The sequence below is a fragment of the Pteropus vampyrus genome, unplaced genomic scaffold, assembly GCF_000151845.1.
Source record: "Pteropus vampyrus isolate Shadow unplaced genomic scaffold, Pvam_2.0 Scaffold4, whole genome shotgun sequence".
Lineage (NCBI taxonomy): Eukaryota > Metazoa > Chordata > Mammalia > Chiroptera > Pteropodidae > Pteropus > Pteropus vampyrus.
Window position 1 is genome coordinate 4,773,527 of NW_011888785.1, and position 24,665 is coordinate 4,798,191.

Below are 24,665 nucleotides of genomic sequence, written 5' to 3' on the forward strand. Positions count from 1 at the left end.
CAATGTCACCATAAAATAAATAAATAAATAATAAATAATTTTTATTTTAAAAAAGAGAAAAAATATTATGTGATAAAATCAGAGTGAAAGGTAAGAGATTTTGCTACCTGGTAAAATACTCTGTACTATTTTTGGCACGAAATCGATGTCATCTTGATAAGACAAGGGAAAATTAGGCCCATAGGAGACATCGTAGAGTAAATTTACATACGCATGACTGTGATGTTATTAGCTCTCCCATATCGCAAGTACTGAGTGTAGGTGAATATTGGGAAACAAGAGGAATGACTTTTCGTCCTCCCTAGGTATTCTTTCTTTAGTCTTCTTGGCATTTCTCTCCATCTTTATCTTGAGAGCTGTTAAGACTTTCCTGCAGGATGTATTTAAGCACATTCATTGAAAGTTAGAATTGGAAGGGATTCGAGAATTTATCAAAATTACCCCTTCAGTCCTAAAGAGAAGAAAATTGAGATGCAGAGAGTGGCACCCTTAAAATAATGTATGCTGAACTGAAACTAATAAGTTCGAATTCAGTATCTTTCTCTTATTTTTATAATCTGCTGTTTGAAAATGTCATCCTGTTTATTTGTTAAGATGTCAGATAACTAAAATTTTTCTTTTGAGGATTGTTTAGCTAGTCACTTTCTACAATAAAGGCAAAAATAGCATATGAATCTACTTTTCTAGACTAGCATTATTATAATTTAATTACCACTGTCCATTTGATTTGAATGAATATTGAAGGTTGGTTAGTTGTTTTTTTAAAAATTTAATCAGGGAGACAGAGAATTTCCATTGATGTGATCCCAGTGTCTTCCTTGCGTGACTTTTACTTCCTGGTGAAATCAGTCATTCATTAAGGAGTAAGAATTTGGGTTATTCTGGATTTGATGACCACTCTTAAAATTAACTTTGAAAATTTAAACATTGAGAAGTGTTCTCTCAGTGATTATTATGACAGTTAAATCTATAGTGTTATAGTTGAAATTACTTCATGATCTGGAGTTTGAAGGTTTTCCTGTATTGCAAGTGCTCTTTCTAAATCCCAGGTATCTTACTTGATATCATCAAGTAAGTGATCCGATTCATCACTTTTGTTTTATTATTCTTTCAATTATTCTCCTAAAGACAGTCAGTGTTGCCAATTCATTAAGATGTTTCCCCCCATCCCCTCTTAATTTAGAATAGTATTAGTTTCCTTTGCTCATTTTCTTTTCTCTAAGTTATTCTGGAAATTTATATGGAGGAAGTCATATCAATTCACAAATCTGACTGTATTAAATCACATGGGTTTGATTTGCCAAAATATATAACATTGTCTTGAACATTTAGAGTGTGGTTAGAAGGAAGCCTGAACTGTAAGAAAAGGTTTTTTTGTGTGTGATGTCCACTTAACCAATAAATCTGTCATCACTGACTGATTTCCATTTCCTCTGAAATAAACAAATCACTATTAAGTCCTTTGAAGCAGGAGGCTGCCAGGAAACACGAAAGTCACTTTTGCTTCATCTTCCAAGATAAAGTATTTAATAAATGGAAATGAGATGCAGAAGAAGGAGCCGTGGGGTCTTTACACCTGCTAGAAAGTCCAGCAGCTCTCCACAGAGCAGGAATTCAAACAAACCTCAAACCTCGACTTTCAGCAAAAGTATAGAGACGAAGCCAAGAATAAACTCTGCAGGGCCCTTGGAAATTTCTTAAGTAGAAAGCCTGAATTGTGGGAACATAGGAAATTTGAAGAGGAAAGGCTAGAAGTCTGGAGGCCTATACTTCTCTACTGAATTAGCTCTATAGTTGTTTTATCTTTAGAATCCTTCATATTCTACTTTAAATCAAATGGTAATTGATCCTCTATAAAAACTTTTATTAGAAAGTCAGGGTCTTAGTTAAGGAGTAAATATCAAATGTTGATTGGCGAGGGCTTTTTTGTTTCTGTTTATTTAATTTCATATAATTTCAGAGTTATGTTTTATTTTTATTTATCCCATTCGAAATAAATGAGTCCCTTAAAGTAAATGCACATGCATTCTAATCAGCAATCCACTAAGGAAATAAAAGTTCACGTAAAAGTCAGGACAGAAAGAGATAGCAAATGTCAAAACTTTTAGAAAGACCAAAAAGCAAGTAAGGTACAAAGGAAATAAACAGACATTAAAAAGAAAACTGAAAGTGTATCCTAAAATAAAACTTCAGACGGTGATACATTACTATTTTCCCTATATTTTGTGATCACCCTTTATTTTTGAGTAAGGAATTTATTCGTCTCAATGATGAAGTGAATCTCTCTTAACCTATGTCCTTTATCTGTTGTTATTAGCTCTTTGAGCACCAACAACTGTGGTTGCTATTGTTTTAACAATCATAATACTAAAAATAAATAAATAAATAAATAAATAAATAAATAAATAAATAAATAAATAAATAAATAAAACGACCCACACTAAAATTTTTATTTTAACTAAAAATTATTTTCATCTTGTTTCAATAAACTTATTAACTAAGTTATATATTTTTTCAAGTAGATGATGTTGAAAGGATCAGGAGTATAATTGAGGAAATCAAGACAGCAAGTTGTTTTGTGTTTGCTGGTAGCTCAGTGACACGAGAATAATGTCATTACTGTACTCATGTTTCTCATTGCCTGCCTGATACAAGCCTGTTCTTATTTTAAAGACGCCAACACTATGCAGTTATTCTGTCTTCATAAAGCTTGCATGTTCGTTTATTCTTTTAAAAATAAATTTAGTGCTATGCCATTCAGATATTTTAAAGATTATTATAGAAAATTTATTTTGCTTAACAGTAACATTTGACCACAAGATGAGAGTTCTTAGTTCATTCCATCTTTTTGAAAACTTCTCATCAATAAATTTATAATTATATTGGTTTTTGAGATTTCTGATACTTTTGAACGAAACACAATTGGTGGCTGCGAAAGAGAGTCTAATATGTTCTGTGTGGCTCTCATAATTGGAAACTACAATAAGAAAGTTAATATTCTATCCACAGATATAGCTTTGGTTATTTACAGATGTGGGATTGACTGCTATGCTGGTATATTTGAGGCTCAAGTAATTTACATCTCTGAATTATTTGATAAAAGATATACAGGCCTTTTAATTCTAAAGCTTCCGTTCCCACAGTATTGATAATACTTTCGACTTTGATCTCCAGAACATGAAGAATTCATTGTCTCTCAGGCTACTAATTTCTAATAATGGGAAATATTGATTAGTTTGACGGAGCTGTGTTTTTAAATTTTCATATGCATATATTCAATTATAGATCTTTGGAGTAGTTTTATTCTTTATAAATCTCAGGATGAAATACAAATATATTACCAAAAGTACTCTCAGTCACGGCACAGTGTGGATATTAAAGAGGATGTGGAAAAAGTTTGAAGGAATGGGGGCTTGCTCCATTGTTCTAAGCCAAAAATATCAAAATTTGGCGTATAAGATGATGGAAACTAAAAGTCTGCTTATTCCTATAGGGGATTAATGCATTACTCAACCTTGAAAAATTATATTGCCTGGCAACTACAAAATATGTTTAATTCTCCCAGTCCTATCTTTATTCTTTCATTTTGGGTCCGGTATCATTCAAAAGTTCTGATCTGCTGACAGTTAAAATCTCATTAGGATATTGTACAACTGATATTTTCCTCAGGCTTTAAGAGTTATTTGATATATGCTCTTTTTTATTGATTATAAGTAGAGTTGATTCAACATTTTTTTCCATATCTACTTAACTGCTTTTAGTTTAGGTAAATGGTGAACTGAAAAACACTAAAGCTCAAACACTTCCCTAAAGAAAAAGTACTGTGTATTACATTAATATGGCACCTTTCTTTGAAAATCTCAAAGCTCCTAATTATAGAATTCTCTAAATAATCAGTCTTTGGTTCATTTTATTTTTCCTTTTCAAAAATAGTCCAGAAGGCAAATAGCAGTAGTGGTATTATTTTTTTTTTTGTTCTGTATTTTCTTACTTAACACCAAAAAAGAGAATAAATTGTAGTATGGGGCAGCGATGATCTTGTCCTTTTAAATTCCAGAGTATAAGGATAGTCTTGTCTAAAATAAAAATAAAATAGTTAACTTCGCAAAGTTCCGTCTAGCTATAAAATTGGTTCATTTTACCCTATTTAACTCGACTTGTTCCATTGTGTAACGTTATCTCATATTATGTGATTAACTATAACTATGGTGGTAGCAGCACCTATATCTTCTACCCCAGACAGTTATTATCTGTTACTGGAAAATTTGTCGATTAGCTCAGGTGAGTAGAGTGGTGCTAATAATACCAAAACCGCAAGCTTAGGTTTTGTGATGTTATCTTCTTTCAGAGAACGGCTTTTTTTTCGTGGCTGTAGAACACTGCTTTAATCATTGCCAGCTATATGATAAATGCATTCTGTGCTACACAAGGAACTGTGTGTGTTTGGCCAGCTATAAATGAAAAACCCATTTAAGAATACCACTTTGAAATGGTTGATCATATTTTTGGGGTGATTGATTCATGTCCACAGCCCTTCAGTCATTTATAATGTGTAGATTGACCACCTCCCATTGGCAAAGTGCTGTACTTCTAATAAAATATGTGGTTGATTGAAAAAGTAAAAAGTGTCTAAAGCTCAGGTTCATTATTATGTAGGTGCCTGGGTGACCAAGTCAATTGAATGAGTGTGTCAACATATTCATTTATCAAGAGGAAAATTGAAATAATTTGAATTTTTCTTTCTCAACCATGCTAATTATCTTAGCTCTCAGACAGTCACTTACCAATAGAGAAGCTATTCATGTATTTAGTTATCGAAGGCTTTCAATTTTACATTCTGAACAACTGTTAAATATTTCCCTCACCCTAATTTCTTAGTTTAGAAATGCATTTTTTTAACCTGATCATTATAAGTGTCTCTCACCAGTCTATCCCAATGCTTCCATTCTGTTTTGTTTTGTTTTGTTTTGTTTTGTTTTCTTAATGGAAGTGCGGCCATTGATTTAAATATCTTTCAGTGACTACTGACTATGTGTCAGGTACAGTGCTGAAACCTTAAGAAAAGATCAATTGTTCTCAAACTGGGATGGTTTTATTCCCCAGGAGACATTTACAGTATCCAGAGACAAATAATTGTCACGACTTGAAGGTGAGTAGAATGCTATTGATATCTAGTGGTTAGGAGCCAAAAATGCTGCTAAAATCTTCCACTGCACAGGTTAGCCCCCACAGCAAAGTGTGATCTATTCCAAAATGTCAGTAGTGTCTAAATTGAGAAATCCTTGGGGAGAGGAAGGGTGGAGAGGATCTAAGAATAAGGCCAGGTTCTGCTCTTAGGACACACCCATCTAATTCTTCCCTCATTAAAATCCTCGAATTAACATACTCCATGTTGCTCACAGCGCACACTCTCTTGCCAATAGTTTTCTCCAATTCTTTAGCCTTCTCCATGTGCTGAGCTTCAACTCCAAGAGAGCTTTGCTTTCCGAAGGAAAGGACATTCTGTGCTCTTTTGTGTTTGTGAGATTTTGTTCTCGCTATTTCCTTTGTCTGGAATACTCTTCTTTCTGCAGCTACAGAAATTTCACTCATTCTTTAAGACTCAGCCCAGATGTCACTTCCTCCCTGAAGCCATCCTTACTCACCCTGGGAAAGGTATTCACTTCCTCTAATAGTCTTGTAGCTTATCCTGCATACTTTTATTTTTCAGAATGAGTCATTTTGCATAAATGTTATTTATTAACACTTCTCTCATAAACTTAATTGCAGAGATTGAATCTTTAGCTGCAAGTGCAGAGGACAATGTCTGGCACAGTTTCTATTCAAATATTTAATAAAATACTAATTAAGTACTTGAATAACTGTAGAAAGAGAATGATCCTAAATTGCATGGAACTTTTAAAAATAAATAAGTGCGACCTGCTTTACTCTAAAGTTTTTAAAACTTTGGGTTTAGACGTTAGGCATCCTTTGACATATAACAGACATAGATATAAAATTTGCATTCCATATACACACAAGAGAGTGCAAGATCATTTCTTTTTTCCTACCACTAATCCTTGTGCAATATTTGCAAAAAAACACATGGAAATTGCTTGCAAAAAAGACACAACATTATGGTTTCTACACCACTTTTATTTCTAGATAACATTGTATAATTTATAAGTAAGTTTATATATTAAAAGTAAATTTGGATCCTTCTGCTTCCGAAAAGATAGAATAAATATATTTTTCTCATTTCCTTTCACTAAGAATAATTGAAAGCACTGGACGTCACATATAAAATGAACTAAAGAAGATTCTGAAAGAAAGAGAAAGGAAGGCAGAACGGCTAGAGACGTTGTGACCCAGGAAATGACATGATGTTCCCTGGGTTTGCTTTTGCTTTATATGTTCCAGACTTGGAGCTGAGGAAGCCAGCAGCTTCAAAACACCAACAAACACAAACAAAAAAGGCTTCAACGAAAGTCCATTATCTTTAGGCTAAGTTCCAGGAAAGGGGTAGCCTCGCAAAGCAAAATACTTTAAGACAACTGCTCTACTCAAGCAAACCAACTTTTCCTTGGTAAAAGTCCCTGTTAAGAGAGTCAGTAACCAAAGAGGAAGGAACTATTGAAGAATCTGAACAACTTAGATGAACCTGCGGAGTTATGGTGAGTGAAAAAAGCCAATTCCAAAGGTTCTATACTATATTATTCTATTTATGCAACATTTCTGAAAGGACAAAAATTATAGTAACAGAGAACAGATTAGTGGTTGCTAGGAGTTAAAGAAAGGTTGGAGACGAAAAGTAATTGGGTATGCCTATAAAAGAGCAGTCGGAGGGATCTTTGTGATGGAAATGTTCTGTGTCTTGACTGTTTCAGTGCCAACATGCTGATTGCGATATTGTGCTATAGTTTTGCAAGATTACCATTGGGTAAAACTGGGTAAAGGGTAGATTTCCATATGTCATTTCACTGTTTTAGTATTTCCTTGTGCTACTTTTGATTGCAGATGAATCAACAATTATCTTAATATATTAAAAAAAGTGAATTTAATAAAAAATTATGATGGCTTAGTAGTTCTTTAGAATATCTTTATATATGTAACATAATATAAGTTATTTAACTTCTTACAAGGGCTATGATACATTTTATACTCATAGTAGATACTTTCCCTTCTAATGTGGAGGTGTTAGTGTTGCTTTCCACAGAGGAACTACTTCTTTTGGCTGAGAACATCTGCTTACGTGACTGGTGTTTAGAGATGTCATAACATATATTCCATACTTTTATGTCACATACATTTTTTTGAAAATGTTATAAATTACTTAGTGAAAGTATTTAGAAAATATGAGTAATTAAACAGGAATTTTACACTTTGTGACGTGATTCTAAAAAGACATTCTAAGACTTCCCTAGTCACAACTAGTTCACCTAATGTACAATTGATTCTTGAACAATGTAGGGGTGTTTTATTTTTTTTTCTTTGAGCAGTAAAAAATATATAACTGCAATTGAAAACAAACTTTAAGAGAAATTAAAAGAAAATGTATCCACTGCTGAGAAGACTGTAGGTTCAAAGAAATTGAAGCCTCACACCCTATCACCATACCCAATATTAACGCCACACTTTTAAAGATGATATTGTGCGAATTGTTTAGATCCATTGTTGGTAGAATCTAAGGGTGAGAAGATGAGTTAATCTTTTGATGGGTTCTAGATCATTCCTTCTTCCCAGAATATGCTTGTTGATGTCTAGTGGTCTTATGTTGGGGGAGCAAAATTACCAAGTAATCATGTTGGTGTGTTAATGACAGGGTCACCCATGTCATTAAAAACCCTGAGAATTTCGAAATCATATATGGCTTTGAAGTTTTTAGATTGGGAAGGTCCAAGTCATTAAACGTTGCTCGCTGTGTTCTTTTCTCCTTATTTTGCATTTCTTCCAGTAGGATCTCTTTTGATACAAGTTCAAAATAAATTACTTGGACAAGATTGTCTTGTACAATATTTAAGAGCACAGTTGCTGGTAGAAGATTCCTCAGAATTAAACCCTAGCTCTGTGCCTTACTGGCCTTGTGACTTGACATGTGTTACTGAACCTCTCTGTGCCTCAGTTTCCTTATTCCTGAAATGAAGGATTAATTGAGTCAATAAATGTAAATGCTTATAATACAGTCTGGCACAAAGTAAGTACTACTTAAGAGTTAGACATTATTATTATGTCAACATTAAGAATGCTGTAGAATGTATTGTATTCTTATTATGTCAACATTAAGAATGCTGTAGAATGTATTGTATTCTTAAAGAATTACTTTTTAAAAAGTAATTAGAAATGGTATTGTATTAAAATTTTTACCAAAGACAATAGCTTACCATCTTTGACCGTCAGATATAAGCTAAAATTGTCTGGTTTTTGTTCAGTGCCTACCATGCACTGGTGATGATATAGTAAATGATCCCCACCTTTAATTGCTCTGGACAGGAGCTTGACGATTTTCATAGCTGTAGAGACAGAGTATATATCAAATCCATTTATAGATACCAAAATTAGACATTCAGAACCAATCTTTTACTTCCCCTTTAATGGTTTTAAAATCATTGATGGCTTTCTAGTATCAAGATAAAACTCTCAGCATGGAAATCAAAGGCTCTCACAGGCTGGCCCTGTCCTCATCTCTTCTCTCACTCACATCCTTGTTTCTAGCACTTTGAGATAGTTGGTGTTCTCAGTACATTCTAGGTGCTCTCTCTAATCATCCTCTGTTCACTCTGATTTTAATACAATTCTTGGTTTCTCCTTTAGGCACTCTTCTCCTTTTCCAAATTCTGGCTCATATTTGCTTTCTGTAAGATTCTTGCTTAACTAAAATCAACCAGATTGAGTGCTTCTCCACCCATACTAAAAAATGTTCCTCAAACCTTTGATCTGTAGGCTTAAGCTTATCTGGTCACCAATTCTGAGCATTTAGAAAGAATTGTTTTGCCTGTCATTTAAGATAACACATGGCCTCAACCTATCCTTCTGGGATATTTTCATCATTTTTCCCACCCGTACTTCATATTCCAGATACTCATTGTTTTCAGCACCTACCAGTTAGTCTCTAAACTTAAAATTTTTGCGTCCCTACAAAGTCCTCTTCTGCCATCTCCCATTGTAGAAGCTCTCTGTTTTCTTTAAGAACCATCATTAATGTCATTTGCTCATGAAGCTTGCTTGTCATGATTCCTAAATTTTGTGTGATTTTTTCCTTCTTTAATTATCCAAAGGTGTTTGTCTCTTTCTTCTGGTGCCAAGCCAGAAGATGAGTTATTTTTAATTTAAAAGGAAAAAAAATGAGTTATTTTTAATTTAAAAGGAAAAAAAATCCCTTTCTTGATATCTCCACCACACACACTGTTTTTATAATCACCTTAATGACGTTGCATGAAATATTACTTAACAATTTGTTAATTTGTACCTCTTCAATAAATATTTATTAAGTAGAATTCATATGACAATTGACACATTGAAAATGGTGAACTATTAAAGTATGGAAATTCTTTATAGAAGATAGCAGACTAAGCACAGCCCTTGGAGAATTCCTCATTTTGAGAGGGAAAAGTAAGGGGGACAGGGAAGCCCAAAGAAATGGTGACTTGCTTAGGTTATTCAGGGAATTGTGGGAGGGCCTCCATAGAACCCAGGTCAATTGTGGCTTAGCTAGTGAACAATTTAATTTCATGTAAATCAGCTATTATTAATCATTTACAGAGTGAGACATTCCTGCTCTTATTTTATAGCTGTACTGGCAAGTGGGTGCCAGAGGAAAGGGAATTCCCTGGGTAACTAGACTCCATCCTCAAACCTCTTTACTTCCTCTGGGTGATTAATTATGTTGCAAGGTTCTTAACAAAGGATCCTTGATTCAGATCCCGAAGCACTAGGGTATTAATGCTGCAGCACTTTCACTGCATCCTAGTTCACTTAAGTTTTTCTCAAAGCTGGTTCCTATTTCTGGCAGTAATTCTTCAGTTCTGGAACTTTAGTTCCAGCCAAAATAAACTATTGTCTCAGTCTCTATTTTTCCTGAAGCACCATGGCATTTTTATGGAATGTGGAGACAGTTTTATGTAAGACTTTAATGGTAACAATAAAGGACCCAGACCCCCTTCTCTGGCCTGCTATCCTTTCCTCTATATACCGATAGTATTATATAACTTCCCCAAAGAGGGCCATCTTAAACCTTCCAAATGAACTCTGTCATTTATTTATTGTGTGATGCGATCCTCACTTTCCTGTTTATTTTTTCCTCATCCATGAAAGCATAAAATTATTTTTTATGTTAGGTGGTTATATTTTTAAAGAAAAAAACGCAATTCCCTATATTATAGCATGATTCAAAATTGTCTCGTTATTCAATTAAGTAATGCTAATAAAGTCTTCACTTTTAAAACAGCTTTACTTTATCTTAAACATTTATTGTTCATTCTGTTAAGGATGATAATTCAAAGAAGTCAATATTATATTAAATCTTATTTAAAGATTTTTTAAATACAAAAGAGACAAAGCTTACCTATTCTTGATATGTTTTCAATATGTATTAATTTAGTTAAATTAATAGGATAATTCAAATGCTGTGGGATTATCTGTGGCATGATAGAATCGCCATGTTAATAGTATTTTGAAGGTCAGATTTTTCCCAATTTAATCAGCGGATGAGGAAAATTCTTCTGAGATTATTATGTTTCCATTATTTGACTTTGTCTTAGGAGCTCTCCAAAACATGGTATGTAAACTGAGTTTGAAAATAAAAGAGTTTACGACCATGCCACCCTGAACATGCCCGATCCAGTCTGATCTCGGAAGCTAAGCAGGGTCAGGCCTGGTTAGTACTTGGATGGGAGACCACCTATGAAGACCAGGTGCTGTAAGCATAAAAAAATAAAATAAAATAAAATAAAATAAAAGAGAATTCTGAAGTCATATCTTTGTAAGAAAATAAGCTAATGTATCCATGGTAATACTAGAAAAAGTGATTGTTTTTTTCCAAGTTAATTAAAATTTAAAATTCCTATTGTTTCGTTAAATGATTATCTTTTAAAATGAGAAATTATGTTCCAGAAATTTTAGGAAAATTGCAGTAGTAAACTTTTCATGATTTGTTGTTGGCTGTTATATAAACGATTATAAATGTTCAGTCTTAGAATTGCCACTAGTATATAATTGTTCACAGTAGCTTTAGTTTCATGTTCCATAAAATTGAGCTTCCTGTCTTTATATTTTAGAACCTAGATCAAGATCTTTGCGATTTCTCTATGTTAATGCATACAAATTGCTAAGGAAAGGAAATAGTGTAATATGAGAAGACAAAGAAATTGAACCATCAAAGTAGACTTTTGCATAATAAGCAGAATCTTAGAACTTGTTGAACTTAGCTATAGAATTTGCTAAAACATATTTTTGAGCCATATGTCTGGAAATGTCTCACCGTTTTAGTATGGAAAGCACAGAGACTATACTGAGATACTCTTCTGGTGGGTTCCTGAGGCAAACCTGGATTTTTGGTAAAATGAGCAATGATGATGTTCTTCCAACATAAAAGTTTTCTTCCTATAGAACTATTGAAATACCTAAAATAAGGAATTTTTCTTATATTCGAGTCTTATTTATGAGCATTAAAGTGTAATCTTAGTTATGGTTTGTTTTACATAATAAATCTATTTGTTATATTTGTTTCTTGGTGTGTATGCCCATCTATAAAAACACACAAAATGTGTGGATAATACTGCATATAAATTGTATATACTATGACAAATATATTTTAACATATGCACAACACATTCAATATAGTACTTTGAGAATAATGAGCTATCAATAAAGAAAAAACACTTATTAAGAGCAATTATTATTTTAAAGGGGAATGATTCAGATTCACTAAATCATTCTTTCATACTCTGGTTATTAATTTTATGTCAGTGTGATTTATTTAAATGAAAAATAATAGAGCTCTTCTCAAATTGGTGATTAAAATAATTATGAATTACAGAGCTTCTTTTCATTATGAAAACCTTGTTGCATTCTATGGAGTACTTCTTTTGAGAAAACATTGCTTTATAGCTAAGTTCACAACGGAGCTCTGTTTGTAATATAATAAGCATTTAAAATACAATCTCAAATATAGTATTTCCAGTAGCCCAGATCTTTAATATCATGGATTTTACTGAGTTCGACATACTTTATTAAACTCAAGTATTAAACTGTCTTATAAAGATCATCTCTTCTTCAGTTGAGAAATGACATTCTAGAGTGGAAAGAAGTAAATGTATAGGTATGTGAGAAAAATGATAGTAGAAAGTCACTGTCACTCTATCTGAGGTGTGAGGAGAAAAAAATACAATTATATTGTGAAAATATACATTCAAGTGCTATACAAATTGTATTTCAAGAAAACTTTCTATTTATAAGGAATTTTGTAAAATAAACATACTGCTGTGTATCTCATTTGCCCATTTAAGAAATCTATGAAACTGGCAGTAAACTGAGAATAAAGGGATTAAAACTATTAGATAAATAAACAGGGATGAACACTGAGGTTTTTATGCCAAGCCTATTGCCATTTTCATTTCCATAGCTATCGCTGGAAAACTAAGTATTTTGACATAAACATTTATTGTGTGGCTACTATTGTGTGTGGAGCTTAATTACGAGCACTCTTTTTTTTATTTCCAGTATTTCACAGTAAGTGTTCATTGTGGAAAATTCCTTTTGATGTTGTAATTAAATATAAGCTTAAAAATAGAAATTTTTTCACTTAGAATTGCAACTAGTACATACACACAAGCACATACTTAAAATGAATGTGACACAAAATGCACGTGACACAAAAATATTCACACATTCCGCAGAACACAAGGTTTACATATGTTTTTGTGGTCATTTTCTTTCTGTTTACTGTTTGCAAGCCAACTCTTTCTAGAGAGTAGTTACGTTGTAAATTTTCCTTGCATTGTTTACCACTTAAAATAGCATGATAATCAAGAGACCATGTGAGAAATGCTTTTTTTTCCCCATTGGCAATCCTGACAATTCAGGCATTCTATTGTTTTTTTCCAAACAATTCTTTACATTATCTTTGTTTTAAGTTGTAAGTTCCTGAAGTAATTTCAAAGCAGAAATATTTTAAGGACAAAATAATTCCAATAACCATCTTAAAAGAAAAATATTATTGCGGTTGTGGGAAATTTGGTATTTTTTTCCACTGATATGAGACCATTTCTATATTTTTTATTTCCAATATTTAGATATTGAAAGATGCTCTTTTCTTCTTGACATATGTTATTCTGTTTTAGGTTTCGCACAGCTATTTTTTCATTTAAACCACAAAACATTCAAATGAGGCAATCATGGATGGATACCCTAATAATCTCTGATCACCAATGATGGCTTATTATGTAATCCATATGATTAAAAAGCTTTTTCACTTATATATAGCAACTCCTAGCCTTTTTTTTTTTTTTGCTCTCAATGGCATAAACAGAGTCTCTTTACCCATTTTGGTGAAATGATTGTTGATTAACACAGCAAGAAGGGTGATTAATGAATCATATAAAAATGTTGTCAGTTCCATAGATGAACTTTAGAATAGTGCTTTAAAGACCGTCATATAATCATTAAGATCCTTTCCAAATTAGCTAATCATACCTTCTTGGGCTAAACTAACTTTCTTCTACAGAAAGTTTCACTGTAGAGATTGTTATCCATGATTTTATGATAGTTTCTAAATACCAGATTTTAGTTTGTGAAATACTAAGGTGTTACAATGGTGTACTGGGACCCATTAGTAGGGACTCTAGGTAGCAAATTGTTAAATTTTCAGAAAGTTTGAGAGCCAGTTGACATCACCTTAACTTAGTGGCTTGAAATTCACCATGGCGAGAATATTTACATCATAGAAAGTGGGAAATTATACAAACTAGAGCATTTCTCCCCTCTTACGTGCACATAACTGGGTATAATTCATTGTAAAACATCCTTAAAGAGTATTGAAATATTGCATGTGATTGAAAATTTAAAAATCTAAAAGTGCTTTATATATGTACCAAAATTTACATGAATTTGACTAAATGAATATGTGAACAATGATGACAAAAGGAAATAAAATATTTTAAATGTTAGATTATAAATATATAGGTACTCACACACATACAAATATACATACACTTTTTTATTTTGGCATCCCATTTAATTACACTGAGAAAAAAGTATGCATTAATTTTGACTCCACTTTTTAGTAGAAAGACTATGAAAGAATTAAAATCATACAGACTTTCAAACCTCATATATTATTTTAAAAGGAAACATAATTAAACCTTGTTGATTGGCCAAAGAAATTACGAGCGCAGCTGGGTTTTTAAAATATGTATTGGTAGAAACAGCTAGAATATATAATCACCTCCTTTCTAAAATCAATTTTATTTAAAATAAATAAATCAATATGTATTTCACCAAATGCTAGGTGTGAAATGACAGTTAATAATTCAAATAAAATTAAAAGACTAATAAATGATTTAGTAAAAATTTCAGTTAATTAAATCTTTCTCATAATACATTTTAAGTTTAATAATTTTACTAATAATAGGTGTATTTATTGAATTGGTATTACATTTCAGATATACACACTTTAAATTTACTATTTTTTCTCTTTACAACAATCACGTGTGGATTCTGTAAATGGAGAATCTGGATTTCAAAAGACCACACAGTTAGTAAGTAGCAATAATGCATTTCCAACTTAGGAGAGCTGGCTTCAAAGCTCCTACTACTTTCCCCAAGCCATTCTTCTCATCTAAATATGCAAAAGCTGTAAACAATATGTAAAGCTGTAAAACTTACACAGCTTTAATTATAATGACAATTCTGTGTAATCAATGTAAAACTTTTAAAAATGTATACTATTGTTAAGATTTTTTCCACTGATTGAAAATTATTGCAACATAAGCAGAGGATATGCTGTGTGTGTTGGAAAATTACATTTTAGGAATAAATTGTGTACTCTTTTTGTACTCATAGGTATTAGGTACAGCAAAAAATGTTGATACTTAAGCTCCATTACCTCCACAGTATAGTGCTATTTAATATCTATGCTTTATCAGCTTTTGAAATGTTTCCAAAGTTATAGGCTGTGATCTATGACATGTGAAAAATTCATTAAATTGCGAGGTTTGATAAAACACCTTAATTTGCTGTAAATAACAACCCATGAATTGTCTGCCAGATTGAGATGAAATCTTCACTTTCTCTTTAGGTTAACTCCATGCCATTCATATGCTATCTTGGTAGACATTAGAAATAGGAGTAAAAGATATTTCTATTATTATATATAAAATATATATTTCTAATATAATAATATAATCTAATACAAAAGTAATTGTGATTTTTTTTATTTTTCAAACTTCAATGAAAATTATTTTCATAGTATAATTATTTTAGGGTTACATTCAATTTAGTCTCTAAAATATTATGAATGTGTAGATGATAATTTCATTTAAGAATTTATGTTTCTATACCAAATGTGTAATTGCATTTAAGGCTTTCAAAAAAGTGTTTTGGAACTCTAGGCTTTATGCAGAATGTTTCAGATGTGGGATTAAAAAAAGGTTTTATGAGTAGATAAAGTCTGTTATATATGCAAATATACATACAAATTTGTGATTTTTACTAAATCACATAATTGCCCCACATGAAATGGAGTAATTGTGATATTATTCAGGTATTTCCCAGAAAGTCTCCCAAACCATAGTTTATGTGTCCAAAAACATCAAAATTTAATAAACAACCTTTGTAATGTTATCCCCAAAATGACTACTTATAATTATTTGTGAATTTATCTTAAGCAGCTTCTATTGCCGCCTTGATTGTAAGTTACTTTAGGATAGGCACTGTCTCGTACTGACCTATTTTATAGAATTTTATACAATAAACTATTCATGTCTGTATGTAACACACCACACTCTCAATATAGAATGTAGAGTATAAGTAGCTGGTTCAGAGATAGATTACAGCATAAATTTATATATGACACTTTATTTTTGAGCCTCACAGTTGAACGAGATTGTCAGTTCCCAATACCCCTCTCTCCCCAGACAAGCAGATCTTGGATTAGACTGTCGTTGTTACCTTTCTTTGTCCAAATGGGACTCTCGAATCAGTCCCTTCCACCTCAGCCTCTTCTTTCATCTCTCAGAATAACATTTATAAACTCATCTTTTCCCCTCTTATTCAAAATCTTTTAGACCATTGCAACCACTTTGGCTTCACTGGTCTTTGTCACAGACCACCTATGCTTGCAAATTCTTTATGGCACAGACCAGTAATTTTTAACAATTTACTGTTGAAAATTCTTTTAAATTATCATTTTATTCCCACTACTCAGATTTCATATTTCAGATTTTTTTCCAAGTAAATGTCATTGCAGTTTTTCCCAACTCAAAATTAGTAATAATAATGATAAGGAGATGATATATGACTTGTATATTTTGGGAGTCATCAGCACTTCTTTGTCATTTTCATATTATTATGCTCAACATATTTACATCAGGCTTGTTCTTTATTATTTGGAGAATTACTAAATCACACAAGTTGGTTTAATCACAGAGCACTGACTTTATTTTTATTTTTTAGGAAGTAAGAATTATTTAGCCAATATGAACAGAATCCTATTTGTGGAGAGTATTAAGTGGTATTCCATTAACGCAAGTTCTAAATTCTTAGACTTCTAACTGGGAAAATCTTATTACAAAAACAATCTCAAGTGAACTTTAATGCTGATAAGTTACCCTGAGACTGTCTCCCTTCCTGCTAGCACAGCTGCAATAGAGAAATAGATCACAAAGCATTTAACTTTAGCAACAGCAATCAAAACGAAAGGGGATTGACTTCTGCTCAGTGCATGGGCCAGAACCCCAGGTTGGTTGGGATTTTCCAATTCTTTTTATTTTATTACTTTTATGTATTATTTGTTATTTTTATAATTCGTTTTTATAATTTGTTTGCTATGAAATTATAGTAAAATCAATTTATGTCATTTGACATTAATCTTCAAATGTACATTATTTCTGAGGTTATAAAATACCTAAGTGGTTTCCTTCTCAAACCCTCTATGTAAAAAAGTTATAAGTAGATAATATTTCCAAGCAAACAAATAAGAACAGCGTTTAAGACAGTGGGTTTAATAATTATTGCAAATACTTCTAATCTGATTTTTCAACCATTTGAGAGTGTTAAACATTTTGTATATGCTAACATCAAGGCAGAAGGTGACTCCTGTTTACCTAAATCCATATACCTGTCTGGCAAGATTCTATAAAAGAAAAGAAACACACATGCAGGAACACTATCTGACTCCAGTTTATCGTGTATGCCAGATTTGGTTAAGTTTCCCAAAAAAATTTTCAGAGGAAACAAAAATTCATACACTGATCCCACTGTAAAGTGTCACTTCAACAATTTTATTGGAAAATTATAATTAAACCTTCAACTTCATTTGCAGACTAGCCAAACATAACACACGGATCCTTTTAGAGATTCATCCATTTTCAATGTAAAATAGAAGTCTGCTAGTTACTGTGTATGTTTTAAACTTCCTAGATTTTAGGTTGAGTTCTGTTTTCAGAATGAAATTTTCCTACACTTATAAAAAAACAAAAACCAACCAACCAACCAACAAACAAACAAACAAAAAACCTCTTTCTAACTCCCAAGTCTGTCAAATCTATCATTTGAATTTGAGGTCCCTAGACCACCGTCCTCCCCAAATAATGGTCAGAACTTACAAGTGAGTATTGAGAGCTCACAATATGCACATACTGTCCTAAATAATTTACTTAATACTCTTCACTTTCACTCTCTGTTAAAGATGAAGAAAAAGAAGGTTAATGGTTGAATAAGCAGATATGTGGCATATTGGGTAATAAAGATTCCGTTTGTGTAGTTTAGTTTCATAGCCATGTTTAGTATCACAGGTCAATGGTGGTGTTTCTCAAAACTTTGTTTTATGAAAAGACCATGCCATGGTTAAGGATATTTAGGGAGTTCAGCAAATGTATTATCACTGAATGACACTTAAGGCTTAACGACATTGCATGACAGTAATGTGACCTCTGATGAGAACTTTTGTCACTCTGAGTCTCATTTTTCTTATCAATAAATGAGGGCAGGTGGAAATAAATGATTTGTAAGAATCTATTCAAATTATAAAACTCATACCTATTAAATCATTATTTTATAAAATAATTTATTATAGCTCTTATGTGCTTTGGTGTATTGAAGAAACAATGAGCAGTGACAAAAATACTTCTCGAGCAATTTTAATCTGCAGACTATCTAGTCATTGGTTTGAAAGAGATAAGTGTTGGCTATAGTATTAAGGTAGTGTTATTTACACATGAGACATTCACACTAACCTCTGAATCAAGTTGGTCATTCCTAGAGAGAGTTGTGTAACTTGCAGTTATTGATGTCTTGTCTCAAATATTATCTGTACTCAGTGATTCTCAACTGGCAGATTCAGCCAATACAAATACAATATGCCTGGTTAAATTTGAATTTGTGATCAAAGATAAATATTTTTAACATAACTATGTCTCATGCAATATTTAGGATATACTTACATGAACATATTTTTCATTGTTTATCTGGATTTTAAATTGAACTGGGAGTCTTATATAGTATCAGGCAAGACTAAAGTGGGGTTAGGGGTGGCTACTGGCATCTAATGAGTAGAAGACGAGGATGTTGCCAAACATCCTACAATGTCCAAGACAGTTATCACCACTTAATTATTTTGAATATGTTAATGTCTCATAGAATATAAGTGTAACAAGCATTATCCAGTCCAAAACATCAATAATGCTGAGGGTAGGAATCACAATATCTGTGCAATCTGTTCCTTCATTTGGTATAACATTTAATTTCTTGGGTTTTAAATTTTACAGCAGTGACACTTATTTGGAACTTTTCTATCTGAACATGTTTAGAGTTATCATTACAGATAAAAAATGAAGGTAATAGTACCTGTTCCCCTCTGCCATTACTTATGTGAAAGATGTACAAAATTGCTTTGAAAAGTTAATATAAAGCAATATTGGGTTATGTTTTCTCTTTTTTTAAAGCTGAAGTTCATTTAAATTTTTAGAACAAGACCCATAGAGTTACCACTGGAATCGTAATTCATGAGAAGAGCATGATCAAAGATCCAGAAGAAATTCAAAATTAGGTGTTTAACATTATGGATATAAAGATGAATAAGGCAAATTTCTTAATATTAAATTATCTAGAACCTAGATTACAGAGAAGCAAAGCAGACATGAAAATAAATGACAAGCTCAATAATTTGTGAGTTACCGCTATAAAAATATACTAACGTTACTATTGTGACTTACCAAAAAAGGCTTAGATCCATGTATAAATACAAGCCCTCACACTCTTAGAAGACATGTACTTGTCTTCCAGAATATAAAATAAACTTTATGGAAGCCCTCCCGTTACATGTCCAAGGGATTTAGGAAGCTGCTATCAGGATTAGTACTGAAATTTCTGGCGCCTCACTGCAGAAGCTGTATGGCATGTGATCCCTTAAGAAATTTCAGTTCTTTCTGCCCTGTTGACAATTGTAAATTACAAATGTCACAATTCTGGCTACTGCCAAGTTACCTATCGTTTCTAATTTCTGAAAAGAATTTCGTTTCTTTCTCATCTGCTCAAGGATACAGTAACACTATGTAACTCCAAACCATTTGCTGACATACGAACAGAATACGAGATGAACAGTGTGTGCGTGGGGAAGCGGGGGCATGCGGAGGTTTGCATCATTTTCAGGCCCTTGTCTATCAATTCTGCATGTATTGAAGTGTAAATGTGAAAGCCAGTATTATCTTTATTCACCTCCAATTACTGAATAAATGAGAACAATAGTTGACATCAAACACTTGTATTCTAGTAAAGGAAATAAAGGATCCATATTGTGGCAGAGGAAATAAAGGATCCATATTGTGGCACCTCCAATTACTGAATAAATGAGAACAATAGTTGACGTCAAACACTTGTATTCTAGTAGAGGAAATAAAGGATCCATAATGTGGTAAGTAAGTATTGTAAGAAAGGAACAAAGACCATTTGATGGAATCTCAGAGAAAGGGTGCATTCTTTCATTTATTTTATTTTATTTTACTTTACTTAATTTAATTTAATTTTATTTTATTTTATTTTATTTTATTTTATTTATTTATTTTTTTTGGTGAGGCAACCCTTGGTTGACCTCACAGATTGCAGGACCTTGTCAGCCTACAATCCCTTATGTTTTTTATTTTTTACACCTATAGCACCTGGTCTTCCTAGGTAGTCTCTCATCCAAGTACTAACCAGGCCCAACCCTGCTTAGCTTAGGGTGCATTTTTTAAATTAATATGATTAGGAAGAATAGTGGAATGCCACATGTGTAAAACTCTTTGCTAGGGGTTCCTAGCCCGTTGGAAGAGCAAATGATGATCCTTGTGAAGTCCTTTGCTTTCGGGCACAGTCCAAGCATTTACGTGTGCCTGGTTTTGTTGGACAGATGGTCATGATATTTCTGTAGTTTTAGTTTATGTTTTCTTTCTAGGATATAGCAAGAGGCATAAAGTAAATTCTGGGCATTTGTAACCAGTTTCTAACCCCAGAAATGTGTAGCAAGATTGAAAAGTTTTATGTTTACCCAAAGACATGTGCTGGGTTTTAATTTTGTGCTAAATATTTGAACTTGTTATTGAGACTAAATCTATGCCCAAATCTGACTCAAGTAAGTGGCATTGAATTCCCATTTTGTGTGTCTTTGGCCTCTTTTTAAATTTTTAAATTTATCGTTTTTATTAAATATATTTGGAATTGTTCAGCATTAATCATGATATTAATTTAATCAAACTTCGTTAGTTCTTTGTATATTTTATTTTGTACCTATGTCAAGGAAGAAGAACCATTAAGTTTGCATCTTATTTGTATCAGAAAGAACTACTCTGTGAATAAATAGTAGAAAAGGCAAAGTAAAAAGAAATAAAACATCAACTCTTAAAGTCTCTATTTAAAAACAAAGGGACTCCACTAATAAAAGGCTGTAAGCTGGATACTTCTGAAACTGGATTCTTATATTTATGGGCACAGAAAGTAGGGGATTAAAATTAGTTATTGACTAGGAGCCTATTTTAAATTGGTTATAATTCCTACAACTGCAGTCATTCCAAAATTATAGAGGAGAGAGGTGTGGATGGCTTTAGAGACCTGGATATTTTATTTTTATGTAAATTCTGAGGTACATGTTTTTAAGTTATTCATATCCATATTCACACTGTTATTAAATTGGTAGCAATTTAAGCCTAGCCTTGTGATATTATCAGGTCTCTGTCTCTCATTCTAAAATGCAACCTAAAAATATATAGATTTTATAAAGTATCTCAAGTTATCATAATTTTTCCCTTTATATTATTACTTTGCAAATCATAATTTTGTACTGTTACCAATTGTAATATTTGCTTACATAAGTAGCTATTGCTAAATACTGACATAATCATGGATACTAAATTTTGATTAATCTCACTTTAAGAATTAGTTATATAAAAATAAGCCCAAATGTATGGGAGAAAAGACAAATCTATAAACTAAAATTTACTATTACATAATAGTAAGTATTCTATTACATAATTTTATAATTATGCATAGTTAATCTTCATTATAGTCCACCAAGTAGGAACCTCAATGTCTTTAACAGAAATAATTATCCTCTATAAGTTATTTGTTCAAAACACACAATTGGCTACACAAATTTAATAAAAAAAAGAGCTTATCTTTAATTTTGCTAAATTAGGATTTATCTTACTTATTTCATCCCTGAAAGCATATTAGACAGTACTATGAATAATCAAGGAGGCAATGAGCAGGGAGGCTGGATGGTGAAAGAGAACATCTATTAATTTACAATCACTGGTCCAGCCTGTAGAATGATTTTAGCATGTTAAATACAACTATTATCATTACTATTATTGCTATACTCTTACTAACGCATGGAAATTTTTTTTTGTCTGAAATTTGGGTTTGCTTTATAAGAAAAACTATTATCATAGCTTTATTTTTTTCATATCAAAGGTACAGGAAATAGTGGATGTTTTTAGTACTAATTTCTATTCTAGATTTACCATAGTGGTTTTCAATCCTATTTTTTCCCTACACACCTCAGTGTGTAATAGACACATTCATTAGTAATAGTAGCTCACTATGGCTGTGGTTCTCAAATCTGGTGTGTGGATCAGTGAGGATTTAAGAACCGCCACAGAAAATTGTTTACGAGAGAGAGAGAGAGAAGAGAGAAGAGAGAAGAGAGAAGACAGAAGAGAGAGAGAAGAGAGAAGGAAGGAAAGAAAGAAAGAACCTGGAGAGGCTGAAATGCCCACTCATAAAAAGCCAGGGTAGCAAGTTGGATAAATTCCCCCAAAAGGAGGCAATTTCCCTTTTTAAATGTGAAAATTACTAGCATCGGCAGGATTATTTTATGTTTCCCTGACACCAACCACAATCCCTATGTTTATGTTAAGATAATTATTAGTTTCTTATACCTACTATTTTATAGCTTTATTAATAATAACAAAATATCTACCCTTCGAATAGCTCACAAAACATTGGTACACAAATTTGCAAAAGACTAAAAGAGACTGTGGCTTAGTATTCATTCTTTCTTTGGAAAATGAAATAAGTATTCATTTTAGTCTAAGCTATAGAGACATTCCTTTATATTTTGATATTTTACAGACATAGGTAAATTATGTTCTTCATTTAAACAAATTAATAAGTTTACCCAAGGTAGCTAAAAATATACTCAATCATACTTTAATATTTCTCTTTTGCTAAAAAGCATTCTGTGCCACTAGTGAACAGACCTAGCCCTTACATTACTTGTCTTCAATAAAACATTATTATCTTTTGGCATCCTCTTGTACTAGGGGAAATAAAAAGTCACATGTGGAGAAGTTCTAAATGCTAGACAGAACTGATCCTTGGAGGGCAATTTTTATCCTCCACGGAAGTATTGCAGACTTCTTCCATTAGCATAGTCCCAGGGAGCAAAAGGTTAGGGAACTGGGACCGCCAACTTTACCTGAACACATAAGCCAATGTTTCCTCCAAGCAGCAAGGGAGTGTGAGAGAGCCCCCACACGTGCATTAAAGTGTCTGAGAGGAGAATCAACAATTGTAATAGTTTACAGTGCGATATACTGTACAGATGGCGACATTTTGTTTGTGGTTGTAGGGAAGAAAGGAAGGCAGTTTCCAGATTTCCCCCTCAACACCTACCATTTGGCATAGGATATGGGAGGTTGAAGAAAACAGAGGGAGTTTGGCCTCAGTTGAAACAGCTGGGAAACAGATGGAAGCTGATGTGCAATTTGCCAAAAGCCTGGTCCAAGGCTTCCACCCATTTTCTACCAAAGAAAAGCCAGTCAGGTGATAGTAGTAAAGGCCTCAGTGTCAGCAAATTGTGGGTTTTGAAAGTATAGGGAGAAAAAGTCAAAAAAAATTTTTAATTCAATATTATAAGAAGTATAAGTCCAGAAACGAACAGAATCACAATTACAAAGATAAAAGTGCCCACAGAATTACCTCAAGTAAATTGACCTTGAGTAATGAAGCACGCCCCCACTCTTTGTCATGTTAATTACTATAGACTTATTTCATTTGTGATTATCATAAATGTAAATGTGCACAGTGTATATCATTTTAGTCACTGGATTTCAGGTCATGAGCTACTCTGGTTTGGAATTTAGGCATTTAGTAAGTTGCTATTGGATTTAAATGTTTAATTATGGCCAGACTTTTGATTAAATCCAGTCGCTTGATGTGTAAATCTCCCATTGTATATTTCTAGTTAAAATGCGCATGTGTATAGATCCACTACATGAGACCATTCTTCTAAGCATTGGCTCAAGTTTTGTGTGTTTTTGTGTTTGTTTGTGTGTGTGCACGTGTGTTTGTATATGTGTGCGTGTGTGGTATTTTCGAAGTACTTTTGAATATCAAAAAAGTTAAAGGAAATTGGTTTCAAAAATAAATACAAGTTAACAGGCTTTTCTCAATGTGAATTTGTTCATTCATGCTTATATAAGGGAATGTGTTAACCATGAATCATTCAGATTGAGTTGCTCATGAGAAAAAATGCTCTGGCTTTGCTGTCGGTTTTCAGAGTTGCTTTACTGAAGGGAAAAGAGATCGTCCCCACACAGAGAATAATCAGCCACAGATTTCAGACTGAATATGGCTCCAAGTTGGCAAAAAATACTTTTAATTCACGCGAGAACATGTATCCTTGTGAGAGAGACTTATCTGAATAGTCTAGGCTGTGACTGACTTTGCAGTCTGCCAGAAGAGCCAGTGGAAAAGTTAAAAAAAATCAATCATTGGGAAATTTTGTTCAGACAATACCAGTATAGCTAAATTCTCCAAAGACGTGGAGGATGGCAAATCTGCAGTTAAAAAAAGTGGGTGTTGGACGGCAGGTCCTACTTAGAGCCAGGTAAGTTGGCATTTGTAATTTCGTAAGTAAACACGGCCTATGTAAGAGCTCACACATCATTTATTATGTAACTCATCTGGTCCCAGTGGTTTACTATAAAGTACAGTCA

General features: G+C 32.7%; 1 protein-coding gene and 1 pseudogene across 1 annotated transcript in view; both read left to right on the forward strand.

Moving 5' to 3' along the window:
* The window catches only part of MEOX2 (mesenchyme homeobox 2), a 64,799-nt gene that overhangs the window by 21,876 nt on the left and 18,258 nt on the right, over positions 1-24,665 (forward strand). The window lies entirely within an intron of this gene.
* LOC111743392 lies at positions 10,783-10,901 on the forward strand (annotated as a pseudogene).